This window comes from Amblyomma maculatum, chromosome 3, assembly GCF_055883805.1.
Source record: "Amblyomma maculatum isolate TAMU_Amacu chromosome 3, ASM5588380v1, whole genome shotgun sequence".
Taxonomy (NCBI): domain Eukaryota; kingdom Metazoa; phylum Arthropoda; class Arachnida; order Ixodida; family Ixodidae; genus Amblyomma; species Amblyomma maculatum.
Genome location: NC_139346.1, coordinates 81,613,679 through 81,633,809, shown reverse-complemented (window position 1 = coordinate 81,633,809; position 20,131 = coordinate 81,613,679). Strand labels below are relative to the sequence as shown.

Here is a 20,131-nt window from a genome sequence, read left to right as displayed (position 1 = left end):
ACATCGTATCCGAAATAAACACCATGGCATGAAGGAAAGGGACACCATCCGCTTAGTGCAAGCTTTCGTGATCTCGCGGATAATGTACGGGACGGCATTCCTTAACCTCTCCAGGTCGGAAATTGAAAAGTTGGAGACACTCATCAGGAAAGCCTACAAGACGGCCCTGGGGCTACCGAACTCCACGCCAACGGCCAAGCTCATGGCTCTAGGAGTACATAATACCCTCGAAGAGATGTGGGAAGCACAATGGCTCTCACAACTCAATAGGCTCGCACTTACAACACCCGGCAGAGAACTGCTCGAGAAGATCCATGTTAATCAGCCCTATACAATTGACCAAAGGGAAGAGGTCCCACGCGATGTGAGAAGACGCATCAACGTGTACCCCATTCCGCGGAATATGCATCCCGCATATAACATCGAGAGGAGGATAGCAAGAGGGGAAGCCCTGCAGAAGAAATGGCACAAGCAGACTAACACCCTTTACGTGGACGCAGCAGGACCACGCAATGGAGTCATGACTATCGTAGTCTCAACGCCTGCGGGGTCGATGGTGAACTGCGCCTCGGTGAAAACATCTAACCCCACTCACGCAGAGGAGGCAGCTATTGCATTAGCTGTAGCATCTAACACCAACGCCGTTGTGCTCACTGATTCCCAAAACGCCTGTCGCAACTTCAATTACGGATTAATTCATAAGTCAGGGTTGTCATTGCTAACTAAGCACCCACCCAACCAAGCATCAATCATCTGGTTTCCCGGTCACCTGGAACTACCAGGAGGAAACGAAGCCGCTCACAGGCATGCCCGAGCTCTTCTATACCGGGCGTCTCCCCCTGATGACCATAAAGGGTGCCGTGACCTGATAAGTTTAGCAGTGTATGCTGACAATCTCGCGCCATACAGAACAGCCAGAAAGGAGTACCCAACACCACACAAATCCCTCAATAAGTTAGAAGAGAACATCCTTAGGAGACTACAAACCAACACATACCCAACACCAGCTAAATTACACCTGTGGTACCCTACACTATACTCTCCGCAGTGCCCACACTGGGGAGAGGTAGCTAACCTCTACCATATGGTGTGGGCATGCCAATTTAATCCCTTAGTTGACCCCATTCCCAACCCCTCGGAGGAGCAGTGGGAGGCTATTCTGCTCAGCGATGATCCTGACCGTCAGCACTGGCTGGTGGGGAGGGCCAGCGCAGCAGAAGCAGCCAATGGACTACCGGACTAGGCGGCCCACCCACATGTTCGGAGAATACTGAATAAATAAAGATGTTTTCAATCAATCAATCAATCAATCAATTGCTTTTAGCCTCTATGGAAAAGCGGCAGCCACTGCTGGGATTCCATCCCGCATTTTTCGGCACAGCTGTCGAGCGTCCTAACCACTGTGCCACCGCGGCAGGCCAGACTTTTAAGGTGAAACCTTTATTGGCTCATCGTTGTCCGTCCAACAGATAACGATGCAAAGCAAAGCGATGCAACGATGCAATAGCAAAGTGCTTGTAAGAAAACTAAGATCCCCTTGGGGATCCTCGTTGGCTTGCAAACACTCTGCTACTTACCTAATCAAGGGTTCGCGGACGGAATCTGTCAACGCTACCGTGTCATATCCTTGTCTCCCCCAGTTGCTTCATTATACAATTGGCAAGCAGAAGCCGCCCGCGAAGTGTCTAGACAAAGAAGCATTGCAAAGAAAGAAAGGTCAGCGCTACAGCTTTCATCTGAGAGAGCTAATTTGCCCACGAACGTAGCCATCATATCTATTTTTGCATCCAGATTCGCCCGGAAGGATGCTAATAGAAGCTTCTCCTCTGCTTTTCGGCTCATGCGAGGTTCTGCGCAAACTCAATGAGGTCAATTACACACATTCTGAAAATATCGCTTCCTCTTCCAAAAAGCAGCCAACGCCGGAAATTGCAAACATAGTCGAAAGGAAACCATACCACGATAGCTAGAACTGCTCCTCTCAAGTCCAAAACAAAGTACTGTGCTGATGTTCCTGCGCCTCTTCATCCTACTCCTTGCGGCATTAGGTCTGAGTATTTCTAAAGCAATTACAGTACTACACGGGTGCCCACTGGAACCGGAGTGCGGTGCTAGAATGTGCCTAACAGCTTAGTGATGTCATCGATTCCACTTGAAGCAGGAAGTGTTTAAGTGTCGCTGTTCTGAAAGCGACGTTAATGCCTCTCATGCTTATCATCTCTGTCATTTTTTGGCTAGGACATATTGGTCACGCAGATCGAATATAGTAGAATAGCGTGCTGTTTGTTTTTTGTTTTTCTGGTTGCTCAGTACTAAAATCAATTTCATGATGATATACACATTATTTGAACACAACGCCTCGGCGGCTCGGAGGTTATGGCGCTCGACTGCGGAATCCAAGGACTCGGGATAGAATTCCGAGAGCGACGGTCGCATTTAAGCGGAGGCGAAAAGCACTGCGCCTATGTTCTGTCCGATGTCAGAGTACGTAAAAAAATCACAGGTGGTCAAGGTTTCTCGAGCCCTCCATTACGGCCTCCTTCGTATCCAGAGCGACTTTCGGGTGTTAAACCTCATGAACCAAGCAAACCAAATAACATTATTAATGTTCTCTGATTCCACCAAAGTTGTCATGTGGACAAACCGACAAGCGGACATGAAGAGCGTCCATATCGCGCTTAGAAACACACCTGCAGAAATTAGTGCTCGATATCAAAGTGAATTCGATAAGGCAAAAAGTCAAATCACTGACGCGCTAATGCCGCATGGTTTTGCATGAATGCAATCGACGTTTGGACTTTATTTTATTGTACATGGCAGTTGCAGCACCCTTTATCGTTCTGCTTCATTTCGCGCTCTACACAGCGTCTGATTTTATTATTCTAGGCGTCGTTTTTTTTTACTTCACCTCGCAACTGTCATTCTTCGGATTGAAGCAGAAGTTACCGTAATCTCCTCTGCAGATGCACAGGCACTCGCCGTCATCGGGACATTCATTTCCGTAGTCGCACTGTAAAAAACAAACAATAAATCATTTATTGCCTTGGAGCAAATAATGTTTTTCTTGCCTCCCTGCCAGAATGGGAACGCTGCATGTGCGTTCTCCTATGAAAGATTGTTAATAAAATTGAAATATGATATAGTAGAAAATAAAAAGCACATATAAAATTACGCTTTCGGAACCTTTCATTCCAAGAAAGAAAAGGGAAATATTTATTTTGATATTTAAATAAACATCTCCTTAGGCTAAAGCTACATACCATACTCTAGGATCGATCAAACTGCATCAAAGCTCTCCGCCACGAGGCGCCATCATTTGTGTCTGCAAGCAGCTTGTCTAATTCCATACTTAACCTCTGTATTTGTTCAAAATCCATCGGAAACTCCGTGAGCCGTGCAAAACTGCGGGGTGTACGTCGACTTTCCTTTGATATGGATAACGGTTTCTGCTATTTCCGGACGCGAAGCACCAGCCGCAAAGGAACGCTCGCCCACTGCAGCACGACCGTGAAAGAAGGTAGAGACGCCACGCAAAGCAGATCTGCCCCTTTATCCCGGCGAGAGGAACTTGTGTAGCTTATCAGGGCGAAGTCAATCAAACATCAATGGCAAGGCGCTGTTCATCTGGGGCTGCGATTCCAATTCAGAATAGTTACATCCACATGCAATTTGTGGGACAAAGCCTAAAAATAACTATCTTTTTTTATTTCAGAGTAAGTGCACTGACTAACTTTACCGCAACTCTTGAGAAACTAGGTTCCGTGCACAATGTTTCATATATTTTTCTATTTACATACAGCTCGCCAGGATTTTATTCTTCTGGGGAGATTTTCAAGAGGAATCTATAAACCCGAACGAAAAAATGGCGAGAGGAAAGGCATCAGAATATCAAAAAAGCCAAACAGAACACTTTCCTTTAAACTAATTGAATATCATGTTACTATACTTGTGGTTATTTCTTGGTCGCAGGATACACATTAAATACCACATTAAATTATATTCTAGCACTGAATAGCTAAGCTTGACATGTTATGCTGACCGTGACTAGTCTTTTTTTCATTTACGTGCCATTTTGTAGGTCTTGGATTAATGCTCGGTAGACTTTTGTAAAAGATTATTATATTTTGTCTTGTATATTGTGAGAGGTCGGGGCCCCTGTCAGCTGCTTTGTCACGTTTAGTGTCGGCCCCTTAGACTACACCGAAGAATACAATATAGAAAGATAGAAGAAGACAAGCACAGAAACAAAAAACAAGGTAGATAAAATGAAATAAACAAAACCAACCAACAAGGAAAGTATAGACAAAAAAAAAACGACGGGAAACTTACAAATGTCTCACAATTTACTCTTCGTTCTTCGAAAATGGAGTTATGCTGCTGTTTTCTAAAAACAAAGAAGAAAGTGTATCCTATTCGTCAGTGCTTCATTGACGACTAAAGGGATAATGCCGCTAACAAGCAACTGAAAAGGTTCACAGTGTTCAATACCAAAAACATGTTTGAAATCAGCAAAGCAATGAAGGTTGCGGAAAGCGCAGGTATTTAAAAACAAACTTGTCAGTGAAAATGTCAGTGAAGGCACTGACATTCCTTTGTAGGAAACAATATTTTAATTGCGCATAAGACGTCCAAATGCACGTTTCCGTTTTCGCAACGTTCTATAGGAACAGTATTGGTCGAAAGTCCTGAAGCCAAAAGATTTTCTCCTCAGCCGCAAAATTAAGCCATCACGCCACAATTAAAGACCAAATGGCATTCAAAATGATAGGCAATTATTTATTATCAACGCAAGAAACTATCTCAGAGCATTTTGGCCCTTTAGTCTTCAGTGCCGCCATGATGACTTCATTTTGCGGCTGAGACAAGCATGCTTTGGCTTCGGGACTTTTGACTTAGGCTGTACGTAACTAGGACAATATTGAGGCTGATATAAAAGTCAGTTCAAGACTTTCTTTTAAAAGATGACGAGCACATCTAAAAGGAAAACACCAAAACTTTCGAGACTGTGACGAGTACAGTCACAGTGGCAACGATGTTTGGCTATCAATGAAATCGTGGCACCAAACGTGAGACGTGGCATCTTCATGAAAGTTTTATATAAATTGGAAATTTGACATCAGGCCGTTTGGTTGTTTTCGGTGCTGCACGGCAAGATATAAAGTAAATCGCAAATGATAGCGGTTACTATAAGTGAAAAATAAATTACTAAATTTAAGAGGCACTAGTGCACTTAAACAGCATTTGAAAGCGTTGTGTGGCGCTTTAAAGGTGATTAAAGCTTTTTTGTGTGATATTAGAGGTACATAAGCGTTGTTTTGAGCCATGCTACAGAACTTTAGCCATCAACATCCAAGCCAAGTACAAAGTAACTCACAAATCTTATAAATGTAAACAAACAATATGGTGGAAACTGCTGAGCGCAGATACACAGCACGGAGACTCACGAAGACCGCGTGAAGTTGACATACAAAAGGTTAAGCGCTCAGTCACTGCTTTAAATACTTCCGAGATAAACGCAAATGAAGAAGCGGTCAGCAAGGAACCCAGAACCTAGAATGATCGACGCTCTAAGGTATGGTAGAGCCGCTGCTGTGACCAAGTGCGATGCGAAGTTTCTCAATAGAAATAACATTTTTAACCAAACTAAAAGATAAAATATTTTAGCTTTGGTAGAGTGCATATTTTTTACGATACTTGTCTTTGGGCTCACCCAGGGGCTAAGAGTTCGAGATCGAAGGCGAAGTAGTTTCCGAAACTTATTCGATCGCAAATGTCTTTCCAACCTAAAACAATAAATGGCTCGTGTAGCAGCCGAATACTATCATTCAATTCGAATGGCATTAAATTTGCTAGTGTGACATGCTATTATTTCAACGGACAATAAGTGTGTCAGCAAGATTTCTCTTGCTCTTTCAAGCAAAGAGGTGTCTTTTTTAAGTGACTTTTTGTGGAGCAGGTGAACCCAGGGGTTGTTTCACGTGATTGTTTCGTTCTCTTCATGTTTGTTTTTTCTGGGCCTTGGAGTAAAGGGCTTAGGCATAGTTGTGAGTCAGCGCTTGTACTGTGGCTTTCTTTTATCTTGTCCTTTGTCTTCGTATTCGCGCTGTTTAAATTAATAATGAATAAGTACCAACTCGCCCAACGAAGTATCTTGGTTGGTATGCTATTAGGCTACTACAAAATAAGGTACACCATGACAGCATCAGTATGATATACCCAAATCTTATACTGCGGGTGAAAATGAAATACTACCCCTTGGTTTGTTTTCGTTTTTGCGGTAGACCTCGATGCCTTGTTTGATCAGAAACCAACTCCTAGGGCACCGTAGAATCTATACTGCAGAAATACAAAGGCCAGAGCGTTGCTCATGCAAACAGTATTACTAGCTCTCGCTATAATTATCAAACAAATGTGCCTTCATTATAATTGTTGCTGTCATCATTCTCATTATCACTACTTTCAGCGTAATTGTCATCGCTACCATCATCCTCACGTTAGACAAGAACTATGATATACATTGATCTATATCGGGCATGACGCTGTTGCTTAAAGCGCTTGGCAGGGCACCCGAGGGATGGAGGTTCGATACTCGGTGGAGACAGGAGTGACCCTAATCATGCAAAAGTACTGTATTTACCGCAATACCTGAGACACAAATTTATTAGGATGACTGACAGCTAATTTTCCTCGTCCTACATCCGTTATTGGCAAGTGACATAGACCCGATGCTCAGATCCCATGCACAGACACCGCGCACAGGATAAGAGGCTTTCGCCTTAACACAAAGACAACGGCCCGATGTTTTCATGCTGGCTAATGAACCACCAAACTTGACCTGATCTCACTTCTGAAGCTACAGAAAAAAAGTAGTATATGCCGATGCACAAACTTAACTTTTTTAACTCAGTAAGCTTTTCCTTCACGAGAGGCATGGTCCGTGTAGTCAACCTGTTACTCGCGTAGTGTCAAAAGATTTATGCTGTTGCAGGATGACTGATTAATTGTGAATTGCTGGGACGCTTCCAAACAATCAAGTATAGTCATTCTTAGGAATAGCTCAATTCCAACAGCACTCATTTCCAAAAGCAATAAAGCATGCCTTGTACATGCTCTTAACTCCTTTCCGCACGTTACTGGACAATATTATTTTTTTCTGGAATGATTTCAATCGTTAGAAACAACTTCCAAGGCGAAGAAATTTAAAAACATTTAGTTTTCACTTTTTTGGTGAATAACTTCTACACTTAGCCTCCTTTGCCATTTAAAGATGTACACATCTTCAATCCATTTTATGCTTCCGTGTTTTATGCTTTGCATTTTAATAGTTAACATTACTTTCTTTGTTCTTGATTGTTGCATGGTGTGCACACGTGCTGGGTAGAGCGAACCTGCCCATGCAATAATACTGTATTTACAGCGCCACCTGCAACGCATATTCACTTGCTGCATTCCTATTCAGAAAAAGTAAACATCTTGAAATGCAGCTGACATAGCCCACATCATTGCACAATCTTCACGGCTATCCGAAATAATTTTTGTGCCACAGTCTGTGCCCTGAGACTCCCAATGGCGTTCATGCTGCGGTGCTGATACGCCTTTCAATAGCTACGCAAATAATGAATTAGTGAATGTATTGTGCCTGAGTTATGTTGGGTGACTTAAGTCTATTATTTATGAATCCACGCTTCACTGAGTTAATGCGTATTTAGAGGACTTGCAGCAACTGTTCAAGACCATTGTAAAACAACGCGTAGTTGCGTTTATTCCTAGTAACGAGATAGTAACGCGATATAATCATTTGGTACCTCGCAGCATTGTGCACATTACAGGTAAATATAAACGGTCACTGAAAAAGAAACAAGCATCAGCCAAGCGTTGGAATTCTCATACTCAACTAAAGGCACCTGCGCAATATTCCAGAAAAACGTGCTTCTGCGCAACTTTTCATAATAGGTTTTTCAAGCTTTTGCCCCATAAATTGTATAAGAAGTTGACCAATAAAAAGAAGAAGCATGCTACGTAAAGCGCACTGATCAAATGATTACCGAGAGGCATTGCTTGTTGACTGTTTCGACATGCTTATCCAATCAGTGATTACAAAATAAACATGAAATGAAGACCGATAGCAGAATTCATGGGGATCATGAGGAATGGACCTGTCCAAAATCCTCCAAGCCCCGGTTTCCGACAATTTCGAGTGCTAGATGCGAAAGAATACGCCTGCAACTTAATACATTTTGGAGTGAATATTTTGGTCATATATGATGAATTAGTGCTGTTACATGTAAAACTTTTATTCTCTAAATTTTGACGAGCGCAGTGCTGTTCTGATTCTTGTTATTAAATCGGTCAGTTCAAATGAAGTTAGCAACTATACACCTATTTTATTTTTTGTGATTTTTGAGGATAAAAAGCAAAGGATATCATTTTTTTTCTTTTTCGCTGCAAGAATTTTGAAGCGGTTTAACTAAAGCTTCGCCATTTATCCAGTGATTTGTGTTTGTCATTTACTTGTTTATGCTGCGGGTAAAATGTAGTGATGTTTAAAGATTGAGGAAAGAGATTTTATTTTTATTTTTGTATAGTAAATTGCTTTTCACACTTCGGAAAGTTCGTATCGCTCCAAATATTCTGAGCAATATTACGTTAAAATTAACGGTAGCGCATAGCCATACGGTAATAAGAACTCCTATTTGACCAGAAGTTTCGCCTTAGTTCCCAAAGGGTAGCTTTTGGTGCCGTTATTGTCATTTTTTTTTGTTTTTTTGGGGGGCCAGTGACAATCCCAATGTTCCACAATCGCTTGAAGAAGTAAAGCTTTTCCCCGCTGACTCTTTACCTTACTCCATGTGCCTGATAAATCGGATCGTGGTTTCGCTTATGTTTTGGCTTTGGTTTGAAAACTTCAAAGAGACTCAGGCTTTGTGAGACACCGTAGTGAAGGACTTCAATAATTTCGGCCCCCTAGGGTTCTTCAATGTGCACTGACATCGCACGTACCACAGGCGCCTTGCTTTCCGAGTCCATCGAAAAGCGGCCGCCGCAACCAATATTCGACCTCAAATACTTGGACGTAGGAGTGGAGCCCCATAACCCGTCAAGCACTGCGCCTGGACGTCTTTAAAGTTTTGTGGTACCTTAAGACTGCATGAAAGAGCGCTGAACAAGGGTAGAGGGGGGAAGCCTCAGTTCGCAGGTTGAGCCAACGTTTCGACGAGTCTCGACCTGGGAACTGAGGCGTACCCCCCTCTACCTTTGTTCAGCAATCTTTCATACCGTGTAGCCATCTTCTTTCTATCGTTCTACTTAAGACTGCATGTTATGTATAGCTCGTTATACTTAGTGGCACGGACAGAGGCCTTTTATTTTCCTTTTTTGCAACCTTCCCCTACCATGTGTATCCGTGTAGGGTTGAGAGGATGTGCTGTAAATATAGGCACAGAAGGATGGAATAATAACTTAGCAATTAGCGAAGTGTATAAAAGTGAACAAGAATCTGAAAGGGCATCCGAAGACAGGAGATATTAACACGGTTGTCTCCTACATATTAATAGATTAAAGCTTCAAGCTTAAGTAATGCAGACATTTTCGGCCATTACATATACTTCCGCAGAAGAGAAACGCGCCCACCTCACACACGTGGGCCGCTTGAGAATGGGTAGACGAAGACTGAGGAAACCAACTCACAATGTTTGAGTGCTAGATGAGGTTGATCCACGATCAAATTGGTGGGGATAGATAGCACATGTTAGGACAGGAAAATAACAGCGGCCGAACTAATAGATACATGACGAGAAACGACGCAGGACAAGCGCTATCATCATCGAACATTATTCGCTGCGCAGCTAGCAAATATACTGAAAACAAAAAAGTCGCAGACAGAGAGGCTGCATTTTGTCATCGAAAACGTTCAAGATAAGACACCTCAGCCTTCGAAAGGTTCACAGGTGTATCAGTGACACAGCCTTTTTCTCATTTTGTTAAATAAAAACTTACAAAATCTCTAGAGGCAGCAATTCTGCTCTCTCCCAGAATCCTTATCTCTCGAAGTCGCTGTTCACACTTCTTGCAGTGCTGATAACATTTCACACCACACCTGTGGCGTCAAATTAAAAGATATGAATGTTATGTGCGCACTCTTTTACAGAGTGAGGCTCCGGCATAGGTTGCATAGATAAAGCTACATACGACTTGCCGACTTACAGGAAGATTGAATTTCGGTGAGCCCAAACACTTGACAAGGGGCTGCTGTCAAATTTTGTGAAAAAGGACTAAGATACTCTGGCAGTGAAGCTGGCGGTCGTCGAGGACGTTGCTATTCCTCACTGAAGTAAGGGATGTATTGAACAAAAACCTGAAGTTCAGCCTTGAGTCTCGTGTTGAGGCACACGAGTTCTTGGAAGTGAACAGACGCAGTCCTGGGAAGGCATCAGAAAAGAACATGGGAGGTGCTTGCTTGACGGTGTCGATCTTTTATCGCAGCCACCGGACCTAATTAGGACTGCGTAGAAAAATATTGCATTCTACGAGGAGACACCTGAGGCTTTTCTACGCTACCAAGTTCGATTGTTTTGTTGTTCTCATCGAGGAGGAGGAGGAGAAAACATTTATTTACGATGATATGATTTGGGAAGGCAGGTGCGTTTTGTTGTGGAGCTGAGTGGCAGACCCTATTCCAGGACGCCATTGGCCGCCACCGCTACCCGAGCTCCCTGGACAAGGACACGCTGGACCTTCAGGTCCGAGCGACAGGGCCGCCTTCCAGCCATCCCTTGTTGACTGTTTTATAACTTTTATTTCTGTATGTTGCAAGCAGGCCCACACCACGTGGTATAGGTCAGCAAGCTGCCCGCAGAATTTGTATCTACCCGTGAATGTCGGATCCATGTATTTTAGTATGGCGGGATTTAGAAAACACCCGGTTTGGAGCCGTCTTAGTGGCACTCCTCAGATCTGTCGAGGCCTTTGGCGGGTCCTGGGAGTGCCTTCGTGCAGAGGCGTAAATATTTTGAAATGTCCTCATAAGTTATGAGCGGGATTGGTATAGTTGCCTCGGTAGAACCGGAGTATTGAGCGGAACCCCGGGGGAGGAACGATGCGTATAGCCAAGGCGATGCGTATAGCCAGCGGATCGCCTTTAGTGGTGGTTGGGGACTTTAACGCGCACAGCTACCAATGGGATACCATAAGGAAGACGCAAAAGGCAAGAAACTAGCCGCGGCCATAGCCGACGCGGCACTAACCACCCTCACGGACCCGCTGTATCCTACTAGAATAGGACATCGCGTCTCCCGAGACACGTGCCCAACCTTTCGCTAGTCCGGAATGCTAATAATTACGAATGGCACAATACAAAAGAAACTCTCGGGAGCGATCACTGCATCCTAAAAATCGAATTAGATTCAAACAAAATTCGCAAAAAAAAAAGGGGAGCAGCTTGCGGCATCGATTTGACAAAGTTCAGGGAAGTACAACCCCGGCACTTGGTGCCGACGCATCAAAATATGAGGATTGGGCCAAATCGCTAATTCAAACCAAGAACCGTTTCACGCGCGAACTCCAGACCACTGAAAACACCGCGGCAGTAGACAACCCCCTCCTACACTTGTGGGAAGCCAGGAGATGTCTTACTAGGAGATGGAAAAAACAGAAACACAACTGTAAGCTTAAAATTAGAATTGCCCAGATAACCATGGAGGCGGAAAAATACGGGTGGTCTCTAGCAAAAACCAACTGTATATTCAGATGCGATTCCCTCCGAGGCACCCTCAGTACGAAATGTACATGGACCCTTCTCAGGTGCCTGATCCAACCTCACCGAAGTGTACCGAAAAAGATCAAGTCGAACAAAGTCAGCACGACGAGAGTTAAAGGCAAGGCGGCCGTGATATGTAAGGACTTGAAAGAAGCAGACTTGATAATGATATTGTTAACAGCGAAAACAATGCTCTCATGATAAATGTTTACAGCGAAAACGCACAAACCACGTGTGCCGTTTAGAACGGTGATTAGCGAGGAAGGTACAGGATATTGACTGTCAGCAAACGCCTGCAGAGACACATTAATTGCATTCACGTTCAAGATCTATTTCCTACAAGCAGCTCAAAGGATGTTAGAAATGTTTTGAGGAAATGTTTCCAATTGGTTATGTGTTTTGAGTGAACGTTTAAAACCTGCTTCACTCTATGTCCGATGATGCTTTGTTTACTTCTAAAAGAGCTGGTTTGCTTTGGTTTGGTTTATGGGGTTTAAAGTTCCAAAGCGACTTAGGCTAATAGAGACGTCGTAGAGGTGGGCTCCGGAAATTTCGACCAACTGGTATTCTTTAAAGTGCACCGACATCGCGCAGCACACGGATGCCTTGTTTTTCGCCTCCGTCGAAAAGTGGCCGCCGCGACCAGGATTAGATCCAGCATCCTCGGGCACAGTATCTGAAAGATCTGGTGCAGAAAGTAGTGCTGCTGTGGATTTCCAGAATTCCACAGGTTTCTCAACAATTTTACGAAGCTCCTCGAATTTTACTTCAATGTGACATTTGTCTCTTTTCACAATATATTTTTAAAGACAACGGATATGTATTGGATGCCGTGTAGCAACAGTGCTCAGTAACATAGTTTAGCCTTTATTGACAGAGTCGTATACAACCAAGTTTAATCTTGAATGGAGTACTCGAAGTGTTCAGAGGCATGGAAGATTTTTAGTGGTCTTAAAAAATAGTATGACTTGGCCAATACATATCCTGCGTTCTAAGCGTGGTTTCAGCCGGCTTTAATGAGCATAGGCTGGGTCTCATTTTCACGCATTAACACTAATTGGGGGGGTATGCGATTTCTAGGTCTTATTTTTATCTTTCGCGATGTTCATGCGTGTTGGCAGTATACCCCGCAGAAATAAAAGGAGCTGTTCTGTATGTCGGCTTATTCTAAGACACTTAAACACGCCCCGCTAGCTTTTTCTTGGAGTCCTCTCTCGCGAAATAGTGTCACCATTGCATGAAGTGTAGTGTTGATAAGCAAGTGGAACGTTTAGTTTCCGCAGGGTTTCCGTGTTTTATAATCACAGCGGATCCCGAAGCCCTCCTACGAAATATCAAACATAGCATGTTTTTTTTTTTTTTTTTATACGTGTGAGCCAGCAATGAAACCCGTGAAGCCGGAAGTGATCCGTATGTCCACAGGATCGCCCACAATATGAAAGAGGCGGCGAACACGCTAGACGTTCCTGCCGTGTTCGCGAATCTTGCGCAGCCCTGTTCGGACACTGTAAACACAGAGTGCTGCAGCTGCTGCAAGATGGCGCAAAAAGTAGCATGCAAAACAGGTGGTGTGCTACGTCGGTGTGGTATATAATGTACCGCTGACCAGCGGCGAGACGTACGTCAGCCAACAGGGCGATGTACAAGTTACCGAGGAGCACAGCACGCGGGGTGGCTAAAAAAACGTAGGAGGACCGCATCTGGCCAACATTGTGCACAAGGGTTTGTGTGGAACAAATTGTCGGAATATTGACCAGATAAAAATGTGGTCTGCAGCGCAAGAAGCGCCAACCGCGACTTTGAGGGATGAGGTTACTGGGAGTCAGCAGAGATACTAAGGCGCAAGAGATTAGACGCTGTTTGCACAAAATAAGAGGAAAACGTTGTGTCAATGATACATCAGTGACCCTTTAGAAGACTCTGGGATCTTAGCTTCAAATTTTCGTTGACAAATCATTGCCTCCGTGTCTCTGCGTGTCCTTGTTTTTCCTATATTTGATGGCTGCCCAGCAAATAAAGTTAGATGAAGGTAGCATCGGTCCGGAATCCTTGCTTTCTGTGTAAGTCTTGTTCCGCTCTTTTATTTCCCCGACCTAATGCTATTTGAAGGATGGGTGAGTGAGAAAGTACTGTCTGTTCTAACGTCACTTTATAAATACATGCGCGCTGCAAAATTTTTACCATAGGATATAGGAAAATCAAAATGCCTTGTGTGTTACTCATATGTTACAATATATATTATCGTATTCGTAGGAAATGGTTTGTCATTAAAATATACCAAGGGTATTAAAAAAATCCTACACGGGACAGAAGCATTTCGTCACTGCCCCAATACACGTATCAAAGGGGAACTTTCGCCCTTCTTTTGTGCGTTCTCCCGGGTGAGGCCCTGGGGCTAACAGCTGGTCACATGCTGACTTTGTCTCAATGCCTCAAGGTGAGTAAATAGCACGGCGTACAGGCAGTTTGACGAAAAATTTCCATCCATATGGTTTTCAAGAGTGCTTCCGAAATAACGCTTTACTCCTAAGGCTATTTATTATGACGTTAGCAAAATGTGTCTTCTTAATTACTTACCTCAAAAAGCGAGAATAAAATAAAGACAGGGTCAGGTAAATTGCCAAAAAACGACCGTTAGTTTCACTGACCTAGTACACACCAGCGTTTTGAAAACCTTGGTTCCATTTCGTTTGGACACATGGTACATAAATTCAGAGTTCTTAAAGGCATCGTTAAATCATGGCTCAAGTGGAGCATCCGTTTGTAAGCCGAGTCAACGTTTCGATAAGGTGACTTTCTTCGTCCGACGAAGAGTCCCAGACGAAGAGAACGATCCCCTTGTAGAAGCGTTTGCTCGGCCTGCGAACTGAGGTTCCACTTCTACCCTTGTTCAGAGTCTTTCATGCTGCGTATCCATTTATTTCTCCCGTTCTCCCCTGTATAGCTAACCTTTGGGTACTTTCATACTGTATAGCGAACTCTTTGTCTCGCATAACCCTGGATTCTTAAATCATGTTCCATAAGAAGAACATATTCCGCTAACACTCTCACTCCAATGCGAAAATGAGAACTTACCCTTCGGATGTTAACAATCCAATGGCTAAAGCCCAGCCAAGAACGTAGAAGGCATTCATCTTGTGGTCATGGATTTTAAAACGCAGCAGCGAGAGCGATGCTTTCAGTGCTAAATGCCACAAAATGTACGCCTTTTTATTCTGCTGCAGAGGGCGGACTTAATTATGAGGCCCGGGAACACTGACATGGTTGTGTTTTAATTTTTTTCCGCAGTCGGTTTGAAGGGCTTTTTGAGATGTGAACATGGGTTGAAGTAAAGTACAACGGACAATATTGTGTAAGCTTTCAATGATTGTGTGCCCGGAAAACTTCGTACAGAGCTACTGAAGATAAACTGCTTATTTTTTGCTTTCAAGGAAACTTTTTGGCACGACAACAAATAAAACTGCATAGAACATACGAACAATTTAGATTTAATTTTATTTCATTTCATTTTATTACCTTAAAGACCTCTTTCTGGGTATTACATAAGGAATTAGTTAACAAATACATGAGATTTGTAATGTTCGAATATATGAAGTTGCCGTTGTCGCAAAAGTCGATGGGCAGGTGATGACAGCAATGATAACTTGCAAGAAGAACACACTTCCAAGGCCGTTTTCGCCACTGGTTCTGAAATTATCATAAACGCTATATTTCATTTCAAGCTATTCACAAACATTTATTCAAGGTTATAATTTTGTACAAGGCAAGAGCTTCATTTTCAGGGCAGATAAAAAGATTCTTGAAACATCCTGTGCCACCCACAAATAGGCTGGGAGCGAAAGCAGTGAGTCTGAAAAGAAAAAAGGCGTGGTCATGAAAAATTTGAGTGAAACTTTAGGTCGATCCGCAGGGTTTAACGTCCCAAAGCAACTCAGGCTACGACAGACGCTAAAGCAAACCTTTTAACGAATTAACGAAAGGAACAGACAGTAGCAGGTAAGAAGCAATAAAACAGCAGCAAAACAAGGATTTATGAGGTTCTTGGCAGGTTGAACCCATGTTATTAACGTGCGCATTTTGTGCTTCATCACATCAAATATGCCTGCAGACTGGAGCGCCTGTGCGGGAGTGTCGACAACCGACCTTTTCCTGCCTCGTATACACGAATGTGCTTCGAGGTAACTGCCTACAAAATCTGTTTTGCACAAATTCTCTACAAACATTCCTAGAATATGGTGCTGAGGTTTCTTGGATTTTCACTAGTAGAACCGTGGAGCCAGCTCTCCGGGACACCACTTTCAGTTACAAAGCAAATGCGTGCGGTAGTTAGGATACTGGTACGAACATTTTGATATGTATCGTTTAATCTTTCTATTGTTAGCCAAATTTGTCTTTTAATGTTTTACCTGTATTCTCATCGAGCTATTAAAACTAGCCTGGAAAACGATCGGGCAGACTTTGAAACGAACGATTTACTGGCATGGTGGGACGCGAGGAGTTGGCGCTGCCCGTTTCTTATTCTTCTACGCACGAGTAGCGCGCCGAACCGATGGCGCTCCGTTCTTCTTCGCACACCTGCTGCTACTTTTTCACGCGCCTGGCAAACTTCATTCGTGCCGGTACGTGTGTCTACCTACGTTCTTATTCTTCTACGCACGAGTAGCGCGCCGAACCGATGGCGCTCCGTTCTTCTTCGCACACCTGCTGCTACTTTTTCACGCGCCTGGCAAACTTCATTCGTGCCGGTACGTGTGTCTACCTACGTACAGCCTTGCCTGACACAGTACCACACAGCCTTCCCTCTCCTACCTAACTTTTCCCTGCACTGCCACCGCTGCCCATCTCACTCGCCTCCTGGGACCTCCCTCTTCAAAATGGTCTCGAAACCTTCACCTTTAAACCCGGCCGCATTGTCTTGACGTTCGCAGAAAGCCATGGAAGATTTAAACCATAGCAATCAGTATGTGACCATGCTTAATCGAGCTTCGGCTCGGTAAAATGGGTTCAGGCCGGCGTAAGCCTAGCCTTGCTTAGCAGCACAGTACAAGCAAGCATATCGAATCAGCAACGTACTACGCAGGATTCCACGCGATATATCGAGATATTCAGTATTGCAATCCCGTCCTGCGTTAGTAGCATTGTTGCGTGCTGTGTTAAACTGCCCAGATGTGGCCACAGCCGCATCGTGAAAGCAGACGATAGACTCATAGACGCACTATCAGATGCGCCGAGCTTCAGTAAATCAGTCAATGCATTTTATTCTTCGCCATATAAAGCATAGCGAGATAAGAGAGGAAGGTCGAGAGAACCTGCACAGTAGCAGTACGAGGGCTAGATATGTAGGTGTTTGTAGGCGCTGCTGTTTTCCGCCCGGTGCTCGCCGGCGAATCGCCTGCTACTTGTGGCAGTAGGTAGTGTCCAGTCCCTGGCCGACATTGCGTCACGGCCAGGCTCTGTCATGTGAATTTTGACTTACGGGTCGTTTTTGTGGTTTGGTTTCTACTGGCATTGCTTGTAGGCGTGCGGTTTCGACCTTTTTTTTTATACTTGCACTCACTTTGCTGCAAAAGTGGTGTTGTGCTCTGCTTAAATCAACGGCAACTCAACTAGAACGTGATACAAGATGTTCCGAATACCGTCGGGTTGTGAACGGCGAACACATGGCCGTTTCGATCATTCGGGTAAAAAAAAAAACTAAGGAGAGAGCTTGACGTCATGCGGGCAACCTATGCAAGCCAAATACCGGGGAAGCCGTTCCCTTCCCCGTTTTTCCGCTCTACGAATCGCTCCCTAATGTTTCGATGCCAGTGCAATTTAGTGCGCGCGTCTGCCCTGGCGCGGGCGCGCGGCTGTCGGCAGTAGCGAACACGTGACGAGTATAGAACCGCGTTGATTCCCTGGTGCTACGCGCGCGCGGCACCGATTCGCGCATGCGCGCACGCGCGCAGTGGTAGTAGATATCACCGCACGCTATCACGTGGTCTAATCAGTTGGGGACCGACTCGCTCCCATTTATTTTTACGACTAGGCTTCAAGGGTATTTCCCCGCGCTCCCTCCTTAATTTTTTTTCCTCCACGGTTTCAATCCTCTGGCTGACCGTCGACGGCGAGGTGCACGGCTCCCAATAAAGAAACATGCTTTCACCAGCGGAGCAATAAGCATGAGCATCAGTATGAAATTGCGGAAAATATATGCAAGATGTTAAAATTAAGTTTAATGTTTGTGCGCCTACTACATGATACAGTGGTGTTTATTCTTGTCCTGTGTAGAAAAAGAGACAGTTACAGACTGTTCCAGAGACACAAAATAACACCATTTTTCTATACTCCGAGTCAGAGTCATATGAAAATCTTGACTTCAGGACAACACTAACATTGTCCAGTTATTCTTCATTTTTCATTGTACGGCACGTAGGAAAGCTGACAGCTACAATAAATGGTATAAAACGAAATTGTTGCTCTGAAGCAAAGCAGCTTCACAATGGTCCAGGTGAGGCAAAAGGTGCATTTGAAAATTAAATGAATGTATAATCTATATAGGCTACAAAGTCTCCTGTGTGACCTTCAGAGGGAAAACCAGGCTCTGGTGGTCATTGGATATCTTAGGTGCAAAATTCTGCAAGATAGGCAGAGGCTGGCCTAGCCTCTAGCTTTTAAGTCTGGTCTGAAGGATGAAGTTGTAGTAAATCCTGAAACCTACTTGCACCAACTTTTGTGTGTGATGAAAACGCCGAAGCAAGATTTGTGTGCTTTGTACCACGCACTTTCTTGCAACTTTCTATTACTCGTCCACAGAACTATTGATGCTCATTTCGCTGGGCCGTACTAGCCATTATGTCGCAATTTACTATTCCTGACTCCCAGCCCTGCATTGAAGTCATTAAAGGTCCACGGAAACGGCCCCCAAGAAGACACTGATAAACGCGTTCAATGTGTAGAACGAATTATTTTGAGCAATAAACCAAAGTATAACTCCTTAGAACAAAGCCAGTGATTTATTATTAATTTTTAAAAACAGCGTTTTTTGAACTTCGCGGGCACCGAGGATGTCGTTTGGCGGTGTCGCATGGAACTATTTCCCAGGACCGTGACGTCACGGGCATGTTGACTGGCAAGCAAGCCAGAAGCTGCCATTCGCTGCGGCCACTGCAGCCATGACGTCACGGACACACTTCCGGTAGCTGCGAAAGTCGTCTGCTCGTGCGCTGCTCGAACTCTGTGCGGGCTGTTACAGCTCGCCGCCCTTATCGGTTAGGTGGCCATTGCCCATTAAGTGCAACCGAAGCGACGCAGGGATCGGCAAAACGAAGCTTCATTTACAAATATCTTATTTATATAACGTGGTTTCAGGAGTATCGGAGGCGTCCGACGAGGCGTCAACAGCACGGTCAAGCACCGCACGATGGCAGCACCTCCTTGACCGCCGTAAACGCCGCCGCTGTGGCCCCTCCTCCCGCATACCGTTCGCGACCGACACGGCGGATCGTTAGCACCGATGTCCGAAATAAAGCGTGCTAAAATTTGTTGGCGTCTGGAATATTGAGCCGAATATCAAGTACGAAGCCCTCGTGAGGATCGCTGACCAGCAGCAAATTGCTGGTAAGAACGATAGCCGTGATACAAGCTAGTTTCTGCTCAAGCCAGCTGCCGCTGGTGCATTTCGGCTGATCCGATCTGCTCGTACTAGCTCTGCAATTAATGCGTCGGCAGAGTTAATCCTATAATTATTTTACTATGGCAGGATAGGAATCACTATAAGGCAGTTTCATAAATAGACGATTTACGACAGCGTTGATCATGTTCCAAAGCGTCGACCGCCGCGGCTTCGAAGCGAAACAATAGGCCTAGCGACGACTAGGGACGGTCACGCACGGCGCCGGCGTTCACCGCGCTCTCACGTTCCACCCCCGCGGTAATTGTGTAACGTACCTCAGCCTGCTCGCGGCATCCCGTGCTGCAAGCGTTGAAAACTCGTGTAGTTTCATAGCTAAGGCCGCGTATTTTTTGGCGTTCTGCTCAGCAACAAGCCGTTCAAACGATACTGTAGGCACGACCAGGCTTCAGTACGCAGTCGCTGCGCTGTCGGCCGCAATCGAAGACGTCGGGCGGCACCATATTCTATACATCGATCTTTAAACGTGATACAGTGGGCAAATGAATAACTTTGTGAAGCAGACCCGCTCGTACGTTTCGCGCACTCGGGCGCCGACGAGTAGCTTCCGTCAACAGACGCCGTCATAACCTCAGTTAACGACGCAAACCCAGGTCGTCAAGCTCGGTTTGCGGTAACCGCGGTTAGTGGTGCAACCATGGTTTGGTCCGCCGTGTAACATAGGATAACCACGGGTTCGCGGTTACACTAACCGTCGCTGCGCG

General features: G+C 44.7%; 1 long non-coding RNA gene across 1 annotated transcript; it reads right to left on the bottom strand.

Annotated features, from left to right (window-relative positions):
- Positions 1 to 2,796: 2,796 nt before the first annotated feature.
- On the bottom strand, positions 2,797 to 14,926 carry LOC146195108 (uncharacterized). The gene is made up of 3 exons (XR_014705537.1): positions 14,831 to 14,926; positions 4,330 to 4,384; positions 2,797 to 3,010 (listed from the first exon to the last, which is right to left on the bottom strand). It is a non-coding gene; the product is annotated as an uncharacterized LOC146195108 (long non-coding RNA).
- Positions 14,927 to 20,131: the final 5,205 nt, after the last annotated feature.